This window comes from Mytilus californianus, unplaced genomic scaffold, assembly GCF_021869535.1.
Source record: "Mytilus californianus isolate M0D057914Y unplaced genomic scaffold, xbMytCali1.0.p SCAF_19, whole genome shotgun sequence".
In the NCBI taxonomy this organism is placed as follows: domain Eukaryota; kingdom Metazoa; phylum Mollusca; class Bivalvia; order Mytilida; family Mytilidae; genus Mytilus; species Mytilus californianus.
Window position 1 is genome coordinate 2,524,290 of NW_026262667.1, and position 16,829 is coordinate 2,541,118.

At 31.9% G+C, this 16,829-nt stretch overlaps 1 protein-coding gene across 2 annotated transcripts in view; it reads right to left on the reverse strand.

Moving 5' to 3' along the window:
• Positions 1-4,792, reverse strand: part of LOC127727057 (helicase with zinc finger domain 2-like) — a 47,869-nt gene extending 43,077 nt beyond the window's left edge. Inside the window, exon 1 of one of the 2 annotated variants that reach the window (XM_052234468.1) lies at positions 4,747-4,792. The gene's annotated coding sequence lies outside the window, so the exon portion shown is untranslated. Of the gene's footprint in view, positions 1-3,727; positions 4,295-4,746 lie in introns of those variants that run through there. The other variant, XM_052234469.1, reaches the window with a different exon arrangement.
• Positions 4,793-16,829: the final 12,037 nt, after the last annotated feature.

Here is a 16,829-nt window from a genome sequence, read left to right on the forward strand (position 1 = left end):
AAACTGGGCCAAAAATCTAAAATCTAAATACATGTTTAGATTCAGCATATCAAAGAACCCCATATATTCAATTTTTGTTGAAATCAAACAAAGTTTAATTTTGGACCCCAACTTGGACCAACTTGAAAACTGGGCTCATAATCAAAAATCTAAACACATGTTTAGATTCAGCATATCAAAGAACCCCAAGAATTCAATTTTTGTTAAAATCAAACTAAGTTTAATTTTGGACCCTTTAGACCTTAATGTAGACCAATTTAAAAAACAGGACCCAAAATTAAAAATCTAAATACACGGTTAGATTTGGCATATCAAAGAACCCCAATAATTCAATTTTTGATGAAATCAAACGAAATTTAATTTTGGACCCTTTTGACCTCAATATGAACCAATTTGATAGCGGGGTCCACAAATGAAAAATCTAAATACATGGTTAGATTCAGCATATCAAAGAACCCGATATATATTCAATTTTTGTTGAAATCAAACAAAGTTTAATTTTGGACCCTAATTTGGACCAACTTGAAAACTGGGCCAAAAATCAAAAATCTAAATACATGTTTAGATTCAGCATATCTAAGAACCCCATATATTCAAATTTTGTTAAAATCAACCAAAGTTTAATTTTGGACCCTTTGGACCTTAATGTAGACCAATTTGAAAACTGGACCCAAAATTAAAAATCTAAATACACGGTTAGATTCAGCATAACAAATAAATAAATGTGGTCAAAGATTTTAAAAATCTAATGTGCCATACTGTACAATTAAAGATTACTTCTTGAAATTTTTCAATATTTGAAATTTGAAAAAAAAATAATATTTGAAGAATAATTCTTTTTAATTCCTGAAATCTGAAATGAGAAAAAATTGACCCCCCACAATTTCTTTTTACCCCCCCTTTTTTCCCCAAAAAAATTCTTTCCCTCAAGATATGGTCATAATCTCAATTCAAATTTCCAATGGAGTTTGCAACCATAATTACCAATTTAAATTTACCATAGTGCTAACTTAATCTATTTTATAATAGAATTTAAAATATAGTGTCAAATCTTTCATATGGATTTTTTTGTAAAAAAAAAGATGCAACATTTGCAGATATTTTTACTGGTCTTCCTTTATAAATATGCATTTCTTTAAACATAATTTAAAAGCAGTGTAAGGGAAGTAACCAAAACATTGTATTTGGATTACCTCCCTTACACTGTTTTAAATTATCTTAATTGTTCATTAACCATCACTTTATACATAATTTAAAAGCAGTGTAAGGCAGATAATTTCAATGATGTATTTGATTTATCTCCCTTACACTGCTTTAAATTATGTTTTGTACTAAAGTATTTGTACATTAACCAGGACAACCTTGTTTTTCCCCCTTTTTTGCCCCTAATTCCTAAACGGTTTGAGCCACAACCCCCCAAAGCAAATCCTAACCATCCCTTTGTGGTATGGAAACTTGTAGTTTAATTTCAGAGAGATCCATACACCGTTCCACAGTTATTGTCTGGAAACTAGAAAATGCTTATTTTTGGCCCCTTTTTGGCCCCTAATTCCGTAACTGTTGGTACCATTACCCCTAAAATCAATCCCCACCTTCCTTTTGTGGTATTGAACCTTATGGTAAAATTTCAAAGAGATCCATTCACTTAAACTTAAGTTAGAGTGCGAAAACCAATGTGTCTTCGGACGACAACGCCGGACGACGACGACGCCAACGTCATACCAATATACGACCGCAAAAATTTGTTTGCGGTTATATAAAAAGAAGACAAATACTTATCCACAATTTTTAAAACAATTCTATGCATTCTTTACTCTAAAACCCCCCCAAGGGTGATTCGGGAATAGAGATATGGTCACTTTGGTCTTATTCCCACTGGCAGTAAATCCTTGCTCAAGTGATAAGTGTCCATTTAGCTGTGCAGGATGTACAAGTATGCAGCCAAGTCCTCTAAGAATTGGGACATTACATTGGATGATCCGGGTATAGTGCCACATACACTCTCTGCCTGTTATGAACCCTTGCAACAACTCTATGAGGGGTTAGTAGGTGGCTTGTTGCAAGGCAAAACTTCTGTCCTTATATCCAACATACCCTTAAATATTTAAACTTACTTTTGATAAGAAATAGCTTTCAAAGAACAATAGAAAGGTTCAAATTTCAAAGTTAAAGTCAATACTACTCTGTAACAGAGACACTTATTACATAAATTGATGACAAGTACAGAAGTTTATAAGAAAAGGTGCATTAATTGGTAGAATGACAATGTGTTAATGGTTTATTTGATAAAACTCCTTTTCTTCTTGGTACAAAACAGAAAAAGTTGACATTAATGTTTGAAATATAAGTGGACATTTCTAGCATTTAGTGGCAAGATTTCTAATTAACATTTAAGTTATCATGGTTATTTGTACCATGCAATAGAATATCATGCAATACTCATCATGATATAATCTGCTCATACAGTTGTTGAAACAATGTATAATGAGGATTTAAAGTTTGAATCTATGGTGCATGTGGTGTGTATATGTCGATTCTCCATTAAGTTTGCAGAGTTTAAGAGTAACTTAGAGCATATAGAGGTAAGCTCAGAATTAAAATTTGATATTGTGCATGACCATGCAAGTTAGGGCAACATTATTATGTTGTTTACATTAAATGTGAACCTAGGCATTTATCCTTTACATATACATGTATATATATTACACAGAAGGGTTCATTTTTGTCGAGCCTTCAACTTTAGTCGAAAAAGCAAGACATAGCGATCCTACATTCCGTCGGCGTCGTCGGCGGCGGCCACAAATATTCACTCTGTGGTTAAAGTTTTTGAAATTTTAATAACTTTCTTAAACTATCCTGGATTTCTACCAAACTTGGACAGAAGCTTGTTTATGATCAAATGCTAGTATCTAGAAGGAAATTTTGTTTTCTTCCAGTTAACATTACATTCAGTTTAGATCTGCAGTTAAAGTTTTTAAACATTTATTAGATTCATAAACTATCCTGGATTTTTACCAAACTTGGACAGAAGCTTCTTACAATCAAAAGATAGTATCAAGAGGAATATTTTTATTGATTTACTTCCTCATTTTTGTTGAGCCTGCGATTAACAGAAAAAGTAGGCGAGACACTGGGTTCCGCGGAACCCTTACGAATTTAATTATATCATATCAATATGTTTTTATCCTGATAAGTATTTAATATTTGCCACTGGACATATAACACTTAAAATAGTCAAGGATTTGTATATTAAGACGTCATACTATACAAATCCTTGAAAGAGTCCATCAAAACATTTTCTATAAAAAATATTCAAAACCTGTTAAATTTCTAACAATAACTGGTACTACCAGTAGTCACCAGCATACCAGTTGCTCTATTTATTTGAATGTGTTATACATAATAGACTATTTATTTTTTTTTGGTAAAAGATCATATTTTGTTACATGTACATGCATATCTGTATATATGTCCTAAAGCCAAAGGATTATCATATAGTCCTACTGTAAGAATCCTTTATGTCCCTCATTCACCACCAAAACTTTGTGGTCTAAATTTTAGAATAAAACTGAATATTGTTAATATCAAATACTAACATGAAACATGTTAACAGATATAAGTTCGATGCTTTAAATTCTGACAAGAGAAATCCCACCAAATAAAATGATTGCCATTGTTTTCGTTTCTATTTATAGAAATGAAACGTCACACCAAAATGAATATTTACCTTTCAAACACGCTGCAAGATATCACCAACTGCGTATTACATTATCCAAACGAATTACACGTTTTCTTTGAATATTTCATTTTCAAATTTCATCAGATTATATATAAAAAAAATCAATTTCCTCTTTTCATTTTCAATTTCGTTTTGATTATCAATTCCTATGCCTTCGGAGTATAATATTCCGAAAGTGAATTTCCAGGAAATCAGTTTCTACTTTCACTTTGCGCTTCCACTGTGGCAAAAAGAAAAACGAACGTATTAATGGGTGGAATGACCGTGACGAGTTTAGAACATTTGACACAAATTATTCTCATCTGCCGACACAATATCTAAATATTTAGATCAAATGATTTATTTTTATTTTTCTTTATCTTAGACTGCCATGACACATCATCAGTCATTTGGCAGCTTTTATAAGGCACACTGTGACGATAAATAGTCCTCGTACCTTCAAATATCCTCAAACTAGTTGCTAATAATAAAGGAAAAAGGGGGCGTGGATAAAAGGAGTTGTGAATTTGAATATCATTTTTATACTCAAAACAAACTTAATTACCAATAAATTTAAATAAGTCTCCAGGAGAGAGTACATCTAGTTGCAAATATAAGTCATCAAATCACGAATACTAATATGATATACTGTATACATGTAGATATCACAAACCTACATGTAAACTTCCTTGTTGGCTCGGTATTTTAAGAAGTTTCTGTATCAAATGACATAATCGTTTTGCTTTTGCATGTTTGATCAAGACATATCATCTATTTTAACAAGCAGAAATCGGTACACAATGAACGACGCATATAGAATTAATAAAAATCATCAAAAACACACCAAACACCAGTAAATCTTGTTTATGAACTAAACGATATACTTCGTTTACTTTTCATTCAGTATCGTTTAATAGGGTATAAGTTCTTTTTATAAACAAAAATGATCAATTATCATTATTATTTTAACTAAAATAATAATAATAATGAATATATAAATAAATTAAAAAAGGGGAAAAGTGACTTACCTGTGTGCTTCTTGACGTTTGTTTACTACTGTAATTTCGTGCCGAGTATTTATATATATATAATACGCTGATAACATGGAAATTTTGTAGCTATTTATAGTTCTTTGTTGTCAGATTTTCCAGAAAACATTAAACCAATCAACATTTTTTTTCAAAAATATTAGTTTTGACATGACATTTTATTTTAATAAGGAGGGATTCATAATTTCTTTTTGTTAAAATACACTATCATAACGAATCAAAGTATGTGATAATTTACCATTGCTTGAATTTTAATGTATTAAATGAGTATATGATATCATTTTTACTACATCGGTCGCGATATTGACCCCCTTTTATTATTTTCTATGTTACAGATATTTTCCTTGATTTTTTTTATAAAACATTCTAGCTTATCTTCTGTTATTCAAAATGCGCTTCCAGTGACGGATACAGTATTTTTAAAAGCGGACAAGAGGGGCATTTTTGACCTCACCCGCAAAATGTTTTGTTTTTATAATATTGATTGTTGGAGTAAATAACTAGAACAATATTCCTATCAAAATACACAAATCTCCGACGATAAGAATGTCAGAGCCAACTTGGGATTCCTGTATCAGCCCATTCCAACAATATTCATACATGTAAATTGTACTAATTTTACGAAGAGCCTCAATAATTTAGACCCCCTTTACCTGGTTTGGTTTTCAAATTCTAAGAAATAGTAGAATTTCGCAGGAAAAGGTTTTTGGGGCTTATTTTATCCAAAATTGATACAAATGTGAAAAACATCGTCTAGTTTTGCTTGTCAGTAGAGCAAATACTCAGACCGAATCGCTTATTCTGCAATCTGAAAACATCATCAAATACCGCTTTACTTTAATACTTTGCATGGAAATTTGTCTCCTGGGTCCTCCCAACAATGTTAAACATAAAGTATAGGGGTGACATAAGTTAACTGCATAACGTTGGTAACAATACATGTAGTAAGATGAAGTTTAGTAAAGGAAGAGAGGCTGAAATTATAAAGTTATATTACTGTTTAAATCTGTAACAAACAAAAAAATAATATAATAATAAGAGGGAGACCAATTTTGGACATAGACAAGGTGGGATAATTAAGATTATAACATGTCCTTTTCAATATCGGTCGTGGTATCATTTCATGACTCCCATATTAGTCGCAAGCCTATATGGTTCATATGGGTAGACGGATGATGCTGAAGCCGACGGCTAATATGGGGAGACGGATGATGCCGTAGCCGACGGCTCATATGGGTACACAGATGATGCCGTAGCCGATATAGAAAAGGACACGTTATAATATATTTTTCACATATTTAAACACATTCTTAAAAAGGGAAACATTTTGAATTAGTCTCGGACAAGATACATACAAAACGGTATATTTTTCACTAAATAACCGATTATTACTCCTGGGCAGATTCACTGGGGCAATTTTACGATTATTACATGTGCAAAATCCAATGTTTTCCTAACAAGTATATATTAGACAAGATAACTCTTTTTTTTCTTCTTCAGTAAATGACTGGCAAAATCAGTGAAATGGTAAGACATATATAAATAACAAAGTACTAATTATAACTGCTGAAACATTTAGTAAGTAAAATGAGTTTATAAAATTGAGAATGGAAATGGGGAATGTGTCAAAGAGACAACAACCCGACCATAGAACAGACAACAGCAGAAGGTCACCAACAGGTCTTCAATGCAGCGAGAAATTCCCGCACCCGGAGGCGTCCTTCAGCTGGCCCCTAAACAAATATAAAATGGAATGGCAGTGCATGATCGGGGATATTTCTTTTGTATGACTGCTTAAATTGCTTTATTTTTAAGGAAATTTGACTGAATTTAGGAATTTAATAGGAATGGAATTCAAGAAGCCTGGATTTCAGTGGCTGTTGTTGGTTGCTGTCTGTCAATTATTTTTTTCGTTTATTTTTGGTCATAAATAAGAGCGTTGATTTTCTCATTTGAATTGTTTCACATTTTGTCATGTCGTATAGTCCAGGACGGGTATTGCTTATTGTTGAAGTCCGTACGGTGACCTATTATTGATTTGATGGATTATTTCATATCACATCTCCTTATTTTTATAGACTGATATACCTTGTAATTAGCTAAGCCGTTGTTATGTATAAAAATAAATGAATAAAGGTAAACGTTAATATTAGATATTGTTATTTTGATCTCTGATTGAAAAATAGATATTTCACAAATCACAAGCACTGTCAAGATCACACAATTTACAAATGCGATGGTAAAGTTCTGCCACTACAGAAAATATCCTTGCAATGAAAATTTTCAATTTTTAAGATATCCACTAGTATTTGATGTACAATATTAAACATTTTCTAAAAATAACTTCTCGTCAGCGATATCAGAAATCAATAATGAAAATCAAATAGCAAACAACAACCTTTAAATAGCAGAAAAGAAAACGCATAAATCTGTCCACGAACAGCAGTGCATCGGAAGGATAACCTTTTCAGTTTTATCAATTCTAATTAATTAATAGATATGTGGTATGAGTGCCAATGAGACAACTCTCCATCCAAGAGATGTTCAATCCGATCTTTCTATTTAATTTTTTAAAAATCATTTTTTTTTTTAGAAAATGAATTGTTCAAATCAATACATTCTAATAGATTAACAATGACATTCCACAACGCCATTCCTTCCTTCACTGACGTGTTTAATATTTAAACTATCAGATATAGTGTATATATCTATTTTTAGCATTCTTATGTAGGGTGTTGTAAATGTCATACGAATACCCATTATGAACAGAGCTATGAGCGTGATAAATTTTGTCATCAAATTGTAAGGTGGCATTTTTTCCCTATATGTCTATTACATGTAGAACCAAAAAAAAAAGAAGCTTTTTAATGCAAAGCAAATAAAGAGTGTTATGTCTAAGCGTGTTAGATGTAAAGTGTTTTTTTCCCTTCATTTTACAGACAAGATAATGTATAATAAACTGGAGGATATAAACTAGATAAATATTTTAAAGTCACCGCGACGGAAAATTTGACAAGTTAGCGAAATCATCTTCTCATGATGGAAAACTAACTGCTAACTGGAAAGCAGAAACTCCTGATACAATTGGTTATATTAGTAAGCGCAAACATTTAATTTAATCCGATATCATTTCACAGACGCATTGCAAGACATGGACACCAGATTATGAATGCATTCTTATACGATGCAGTAGCAGTTGACGCAAGCAGCAAACAAACAAAGACACTGATAGGATAAACTAAAACCAAAGAGACTAGTTAAACAGATAAACATGCTAGACGACAGGAATTTATAAAACACGTAACTATTTCTAAATCATATAATTCTGAAAATGAGATCTACTAAAGTCTACACAATGAAGTGTCAAAATCAATCATCAGCTTGACAAAGGATAAAACAACTGCATGGACAGTAAACTACAAAAAAAAACCAAGATACTATCTCATTATCAAACATACCGAATCTTCAGTTGAACATTTTTTCTTTATATAAAGAAAAGTGCTAAGAGACGGACGTTTGAAAAGACAATAAGTCAAATATTTACAAATTACACGATACTGCTGGAGGCAATATAGTTATCAAAACACAAAGGACGGGACTGGATTGCAACTGAATAACCGGTATATATACAAGAAGTGGGAAATATGATACCACGGAAGATGAATTTGAAACTAGCTCACCTGTTTCGTGTGTTTCTAATACACGGGTGTCATTCGGTATATCGAGAAAAATGATCGTGAAAAAATAACTAACGGTGGTCAAGCATTGCGATTGGATCGTGAAAGATCTGGTATCGGATCGTGAATACAATTAAGTGTAATTCTACTTCAAAATCTGTTAAAAAACGCTGTATTTTCAAAAGGTGAAACAAATCAGAAAAAAAAATTATGTCTGTCAAAATAATTCAACATCCTTAATAATACTGTGTACTACTTTAAAGAAAAAATGCAGTACTTTTTAAGAAAACACAAAAGGCCACACACGATCCAACGAGAATCATTAAGAATAAACACGTTTTGTATCTATAATGGTCATATTCTAATATAGTGTGTCAGATAGTCCAGTAAATAAAAGTATGTTATTACTTGAAAAAAATCATATTATTTTTGAAAAAGTATAATTTTGTTGATTTTTAATCAAAATTGATCGTGAAAGATCAGGCAACGCATTATATTGATCGTGAAAGACGAGGTGTGACCAGGCTTAATGATCAGAAAACAACATTTCTTTTACAAATTGATATACTTGTAATTGGTTGAAGTGGGTAATCACTTACTAAGAACGTTAATTAATGCTTAATTTGGAGTGAAATATAATTATATACATGTATACATATAAACCCATATTTAGACCTGTTGTCATTTAAGAGGCAGTGCTAACTAGGAATCCAAGATAATAAGACCTCCAAGAGCGCAAATTGTCGAAAAGTAAATATCTTTGTATTTATAATGCTAAATGCATCCACGAATATGTGAAGCGAGAGGGGATCTGGTGGTCTTCCCCTTGAAATATCTTAATATGTGCGTTTTTGTTTTGGTAAGGGTTAGATCAAAGAAGCTATATGTTTTGCAGTTACATCACTATCCCAGGTTAGGGGAGGGTTGAGCGCTCACAAACATGTTCAACCCCGCCACATTCTTTATGTGCCTGTCCCAAGTCAGGAGCCTGTAGTTTAGTGGTTGTCGTTGGTTCGTGTCTGTCATATTTGTTTTTCGTAAATTATTTTGTTATTAATTAGGCCGTTAGTTTTCTCAATTGAATTCTTTCATATTTTCATGTCGGGGCCTTTATAGACGACTATACGGTATGGGTTTTTCTCATTGTTGAAGGCCGTACTGATGCCTATAATTGCTTACATCCACTTCATTTGAACTTTGGTGGATAATTGTCTCATTGGCAATCATACCACATCTCTTTCATTTTTTATATATCATTTAATTTTACATACAGGTATATTGAAGAATTAGATGTTCTTTCCATTAACAATACAAGCTTTTCTGATTTGGTCCCAGTAATAGTCCTGAACTAGAGATTACAGACACCACATGTACAGCTTCCTAAGCCTCATATTTAGACATAAATTATATACCCCGAATTTAACTACAGCGGTCATCTCAATACCTGTATCTATGACAAACGAGATGATTTAAAATTTGAAATTATAAATTTTCTTCACCTTAGCAGCAATTTATCAACTTCGTCCGCGTATGGCTTATACATTTCTCAATTCATACGATATTCAGGAGCTTACAGCTGCTTCTCAGAATTTGTAAAACGTCATCAGCCAAGTGTCTGAGCAAAACATTAATGAGCCAGGGTTTTGTGAAAGAATTTCTCGTCCTTTTTCTCAAAACGTTTATTGGAAAGTACCAAGACCTAATAGATAAATTCTTCACAAATAATACAGGATAGTCTTGAGTTATAGATTCTAGGTGCTGCTGACTCTTTGTAGAATTTTATCTACTTTACAGTTAACTTAGTTTGTCTTTGTATTAGTATGTTCCATTTGGTCGTATGACTCTTGACGTGGTTCGGTATATGCGCATCCAGCTTTCAGGTTTTTGGCTTTTGATGTTCCTTATGCGAGAGAGTCCAGAGATGCGATTCGGGCACATGAGTTTTTTTTATAGTGTTGTTTTCATTTTGTATAGTACCCTTGTATTTATATTTTACTTATTTTGTATTTTATTGAGAAAGTGTATGTCATTATGCTTGACTACTGACTGCATTATCAACTACAAAAACTTTTTTTGTTGGCGTCTTTGTTTGATTTAATTGTAAGTGTGTTTGAACGTTTAATTCAGTTGTGTTGTATGTCAGTGATGTATGATTACACAGTATTGGCTGCAGCGACTTTTTTCACAAAATATCTTACGATTAAAATTGATCGTAAGTTATACTGAAATGTGTATGACTTACGAGTATTTTTACTCTTAAGATTTTTTGTGAAAAGAGCCGCTGGATCTCAGTAATAGTTAATCAACTATGTCTGTTTGGGTTGCTCAGACACCCAATTTAGCAATATTACGGAACACAAAAAAATACTGTCTTACAAGTGGGCCTTTAAGCTAGCTAGAAAACCTGGTTTATACACTATTTACTTAGAAAAATGTCTATTCCAAGTCTGGAATTTGACCGTTTTCTTGCGGTTTTTTTTAAACAATGTATTTTTTTCCAGTTTTTACACAACAAGGATCTTAGTTTTATAGATATGACTGTGCATAAAAATTAATGGAAATCAGATGAGACAATCTGAACTTTTCATACGACACAAAACTCATGCAGGACGGGTAGATGGACTTATATTATTATAAGGCAACTAGTCGGTGTGGTATTATCAAATAATCAGATCCAATTGCATTGAACCATCATAGCCCTATTCACAAACAAAAGTGAACCGGAATAAGTCATGCAAATCCAATCTTTTGCTATACCAATTACACATATAAATTATCATGTCACCCCTTTAAAGAATGATTTGATCGTTTTCGTGGAATTTTGCAGGAACGAATCAGCGGCAACAGATCTTTCACGATCCTTTTCACGATCATCAAAAAACGGTACCCGATCTTTCACGATCCGAAATATCAATTTTTTACAATTATTCCCATTTTTTTTTTAAAGTTTCTGATTAAACTTAAACAAAATAACTTTAAGAAACATTTAAAACAGTAGTATGGAACGATATTTTTTAAGAGAAAAGTAGTTTATGCATTCAAAATATGAAAACAAATCATGTTTGTTTACATTTTTTTGTCTTTGAAATGTCGATCAGCAATTTGCCTTTTGTGGTTTTGTAAAAACGGTGTACTTTTGAAACTTGATTTTTCTCAGATACTGATCATAAGGTTGAACCATTTTGACAGACAGTTTTATTTTTCCGAAATTTGTCATTATAACTCATTTAATTTAGATTTTTTATTGACCTTGCATGTGTCCTCTCGATAAGATTTCCTTTACGATCCTATACCAGGTCTTTCACGATCCAATCTCAATACTTGACCACCGTTACATATTCTTTCACGATAATATTCTCGATATACTGAATGACAGCCGTGTATTATGTTAAAGATAACAGCAGAAATATAGACCTAGTTTACTTAAATCAAGAAGATATATTGCGGTAGGGTATATCTAGTTGATTAAAATGTGGTATGACAACAGTTTCTTCTATCAAGCTGACAAAACGAATTCAAATATCAAAGATCTTATACATGGAGGATATTATCTTGAAATATAAATGTGTGGCATCTTTTTAAAAAAACACACTTACATTTTACAAGGGGTAAACCTCTGAAAAGTTTATCTTTCGTATATATCAGGTAAAGTTTTCAATGAGGTTAAAAGTGAAAGCGAATAGACAGAGGCGAAAAATGCAACAGAAAAACCATATCAAATGTTCGTAAAAAGCATGCTGTAGTAATCCTGGTCTTTTTTTTAATGGCTTTTCCCGAAAAATGTTTGAATACGATTTTAAAGCGCATAGATATATATAAACATAATATTTGCAAATATTCGACTGTCTACGTTTCAGCTGAACCAGTATCATCAGAGAAATTATTTCACGGCTTACAGATTAAAAACAATTATAAAACTATTTGCCATCTGTTCTTTATACAAAAAGTCCGGAATAATTTTACAATCATGCTTTTCGTATTATGTATACAGCGATGCCACGTTTAAGTTATCAAATGTCTCATTTGAGACAGTATTTTTCTTTATAAATGGAAAAACAGCTTTTTGAAAGGACAACAAAAAAGATTAATGCCAAAGCAATCTATGTAATCATGACCTAATTTTCTACTACTGGACATTTTTGCAAGGATAACAATGACAAAGAAAGGAAGCGTGTTATAAAACAATATATGTAACGACAACGAAAACCAACAAAACATAAACGCTTTCCATCTAAAATTGCAAAACATGATCGAAGTAGATGAAATATGAGCTTTGTAAAGTCTAGGGATATTGGGTCTGGCTTAAAGAGGACAGATTCTCCGGTTTTGTGTTAATTACAGGCACCTGTATGAGGTTAGAGACAATGGAAGCTTCAATCGGATTCATCTAAACTGGCTTCAAACAGTTATCAACACTCGACTTTTCTGGTTTCTGACTTTTAAAAAAGGAGGCCAAGAAAACAAAAAAAAAGAAATAAATATTTAAATTTCTAATACGGTAGATCATGTACGAAGTTTTGAGTGCTTGATGGGAACGTTTTTCTGAAACTAAGTTACTGTAAATTCAGATATGTTTGTACTTGTGATCGTTGAAAATTGACAAAACTACAGGATACATTAATGCTAATTCAGAAAAAAATGAATACACATAATACTTTCAAAGTTTTAAATGCGAGGTTTTATTTTTGCGAAACGTTTTGGACTTTAAATTGCAGGCTTGCACGCGCCCGAGAAGATTTTACTTATAGATGTCGATCTGTACAGTTTCGAGATAGTATACCCCAAAACGGTAACAATAGTAAGAAGAAGTTAAGTAAAGGAAGAGAGGCTGAAATTATTAAATAATATTATTGTTCAAACTCTAACAAAAAAAATAATAATTTTGGACATAGACAAGGTGGGATAATTAAGATTATAACATGTCCTTTTCCATATCGGTCGTGGTATCATTTTATGACTCCCATATTAGTCGCAAGCCTATGGTTGATATGGATATACGGATGATGCCGTAGCGATATAGAAAAGGACATGTTATAATATATTTTTCACATATTTAAACACATTCGTAAAAAGTGAAACATTTTGAATTAGTCTCGGACACGATACATACAAAACGAAATGTTCATTCCCTTAAATGGAACATTTTTCACTAAATAACCGATTATTACTGCTCGGCAGATTGACTGGGGCAATTTTACGATTATTACATGTGCAAAATCCAATGTTTTCGTAACAAGTATATATTAGACTAAATAACTTCTTCAGTTAATGACCCATGACTGGCAAAATCAGTAAAATGGTAAGACATATACTATCAACAAAGTACTAATTAAAACTGCTTACACATCTAGTAAACAAAATGAGTTTATACACATATAAAATGGATGGCAGTGCATGATTGGGGATATTTCTTTTGTATGACTGCATAAATTGCTTTATTTTTAAGGAAATTTGACTGAGGTTAGGAATTTAATAGGAATGGAATCTAAGAAGCCTGTATTTCAGTGGTTGTTGTTGGTTGCTGTCTGTCAATTTTTTTTTCGTTTATTTTTGGTCATAAATAAGAGCGTTCAGGTTTTTTCATTTGAATTGTTTCACATTTTGTCATGTCGTACAGCCCGGGACGGGTATTGCTTATTGTTGAAGTCCGTACGGTGACCTATTATTGATTTGGTGGATTATTGTCTCAATTGCAATAATATCGCATCTCCTTATTTTTATAGACTGATATGCCTTGTAATTGGCTCAGCCGTTTTTATGTATAAAAATAAATGAGTAAAGGTAAACGTTAATATTAGATAGTGTTACTTTGATCTCTGATTGAAAAATAGATATTTCACAAATCACAAGCACAGTCAACATATCACACAAATAGCAAATGTGATGGTAAAGTTCTGCCACCACTGAAAATATCGATCCTTTCAATGGAAATTTTCAATTTTCAAGATATCCACTAGTATTTGATGTACCATATTAATCATTTCTAAAAATAACATCTCGTCAGAGATATCAGAAATCAATAATGAAAATCCGATAGTAAACAAAAACTTTAACATAACAGAAAAAGACGCATAAATCTCATTTTGTCCAGGAAACCCAGTGCATCGGAAGGATAACCTTTCAATTTTAACAAATCTGATTGAAAATGTATCTTTTACTTTTAATAATAAGTCACCTAAAACAGATAAACACCCGTGAGCAGTTAGTGTTTATTTGTTATTTGCAAGATTGAAATAAATATTGAAAGATTTCTATTTAATTTTTAAAAAATCAAGTATTTTCTTTAGAAAATAAATGATTCAAATCAATACACTCTATTAGATTGAAGGTGAAATTCCACAACGCATTCCTTCCTTCATTGACATACACAAAAATATTTCAACTATCAGATAGGGTATATTTATTTATAGCATGCTTATGTAGGGTGTTGTAAATGTCATACGAATATTCGTTATGAACAGATCTATGAGCGTGATAAAGTTTGTCACCAAATTGGAAGGTGACATTTTTCCCTATATGTCTATTACATTTAAAAAAAAGATTTAAAACTTTAAAGTGCCTAAGCGGGTTAAAGTGTTCTCCCCCTTCATTTTACAGACAAGAGAATGCATAAGAAACTGTAGGATGTAAACATGGTAAACAAGATAAATATATTAAAGTCACCGCGACGGAAATTTTGACAAGTTAGCACAAATCAACAACTAACTGGAAAGCAGAAACTCCTGATACAATTGGTTGTATTAAGGATTTGTCTAACTATACAAATCATTGGTAATATATATTGGTAAGTGTCTACAAATTAGACCAATCATCTAATTTAGTCCGATATCATTTCACAGACGTATTGCAAGACATGGACACCACATTAAGAATGCATTCTTATACGATGCAGTATCAGATGACACAAGCAGCAAACCAACAAAGACACAGATAGGATAGACTTAAACCAAAGAGACTAGTTAAACAGATAAACAAAACAGAAAGGAATTTATAAAACACGTAATTATTTCTGAATCATATATATCTGAAAATCAGATCTAGGATAAAATAACTGCATGGACAGTAAACTACACACTATCCTCTAAACACCTATTTTGTACTCTACTTTATAACTGTGAATAATATTGATTCTTAGTTTAAACAATCATTATATTTCCATTATAAAAATCTTGCATGCAACCACATGCATTTAGGTTTTTTTCTTCACAATTTTGACATCTAGTTCTGGATCTCATTGGTACACTATCTATCCTCCATGAAAGATCAACTTTCAATATTTTAAAAGTGTCCAGCGGAAAACTATGGCCCACATGTTCGTTTGATATTAAAATTTTATCAATATTTGCTCTCGATTGTCTTTACAAGTACAAGGTGCAACGTTTTTATTTGAATAATAGATAAAACGACGACAACTTTACCTTTTTATCAATTTTTATGATGTTAAATTTGATTTGGACAAAATCAGAAAAGGTAAGTAAAGATTTAACAATTTATATTTTTCGAAAAACTTAAGAATAAACATGGTATGACTATCTAAACTAACTGCAGCTATACGTAGTTAATTTTCGTATTGTTAAATACACAACAAAACTGTAAAATACTTAATTCTTTAATGATAGGAAATCCGGTCGATTTTTCTGTTGTTCAAACACAAAATGCACACATACAGTTTCCGAACAGTACTATTCAACTGTGTCTAAACTTCCCCGTCAAAAAATGTTTAGACTCTAGGTGCCAATCCACCAATTCACTCCCTCCAAATCATAACGTTTGTAAAAGTAGCCCTGCTCTGACACAAAACAGTGCTTTTGATGTCATTGTTTACCTAAACTAGACAACAAATTTGCAGAAATGAAACTTTTGGCGAAAAAGAAATATATTTAGCCTATTTCGAGCCAAAATTTACTAGTCTATGAGTTTGCAGAAATTTTGTTAGCGATAATGCGCTCCATAGTTTACTTATTTAAGATTTTCAGAAAACCAGGGGTCATTTTTGGTAGTCACCTGTGTTCCGAAGGTCAGATTTTTCTTATGACTTTAAAGGTAGGTTGAAAACTGGCATGTAGAAAGATGATACATGTACAATTCAGGATATACCTGATTTCTACGAAGTTAAACTAAAGATAAAATATTTAGAAAGCTGTGAAAATTGCAATATTTGGTTGAACAGATAGGGATTTTTAATTGGTGGTCTGACACCTGTAATGGTATTAAATATCCGTACCGGATGACGGACCATCAAAAAACAGAGAAAAGGTATGATTTCTGTATATTTATTTGTTAGTTTTATGATATTGAAGAATATCTATAACTATTTTCGATTGAGAGAGGTAATATTACCTACAACCGTTCTAGCATTAACGGATAATTATGTAAAGAAGTACG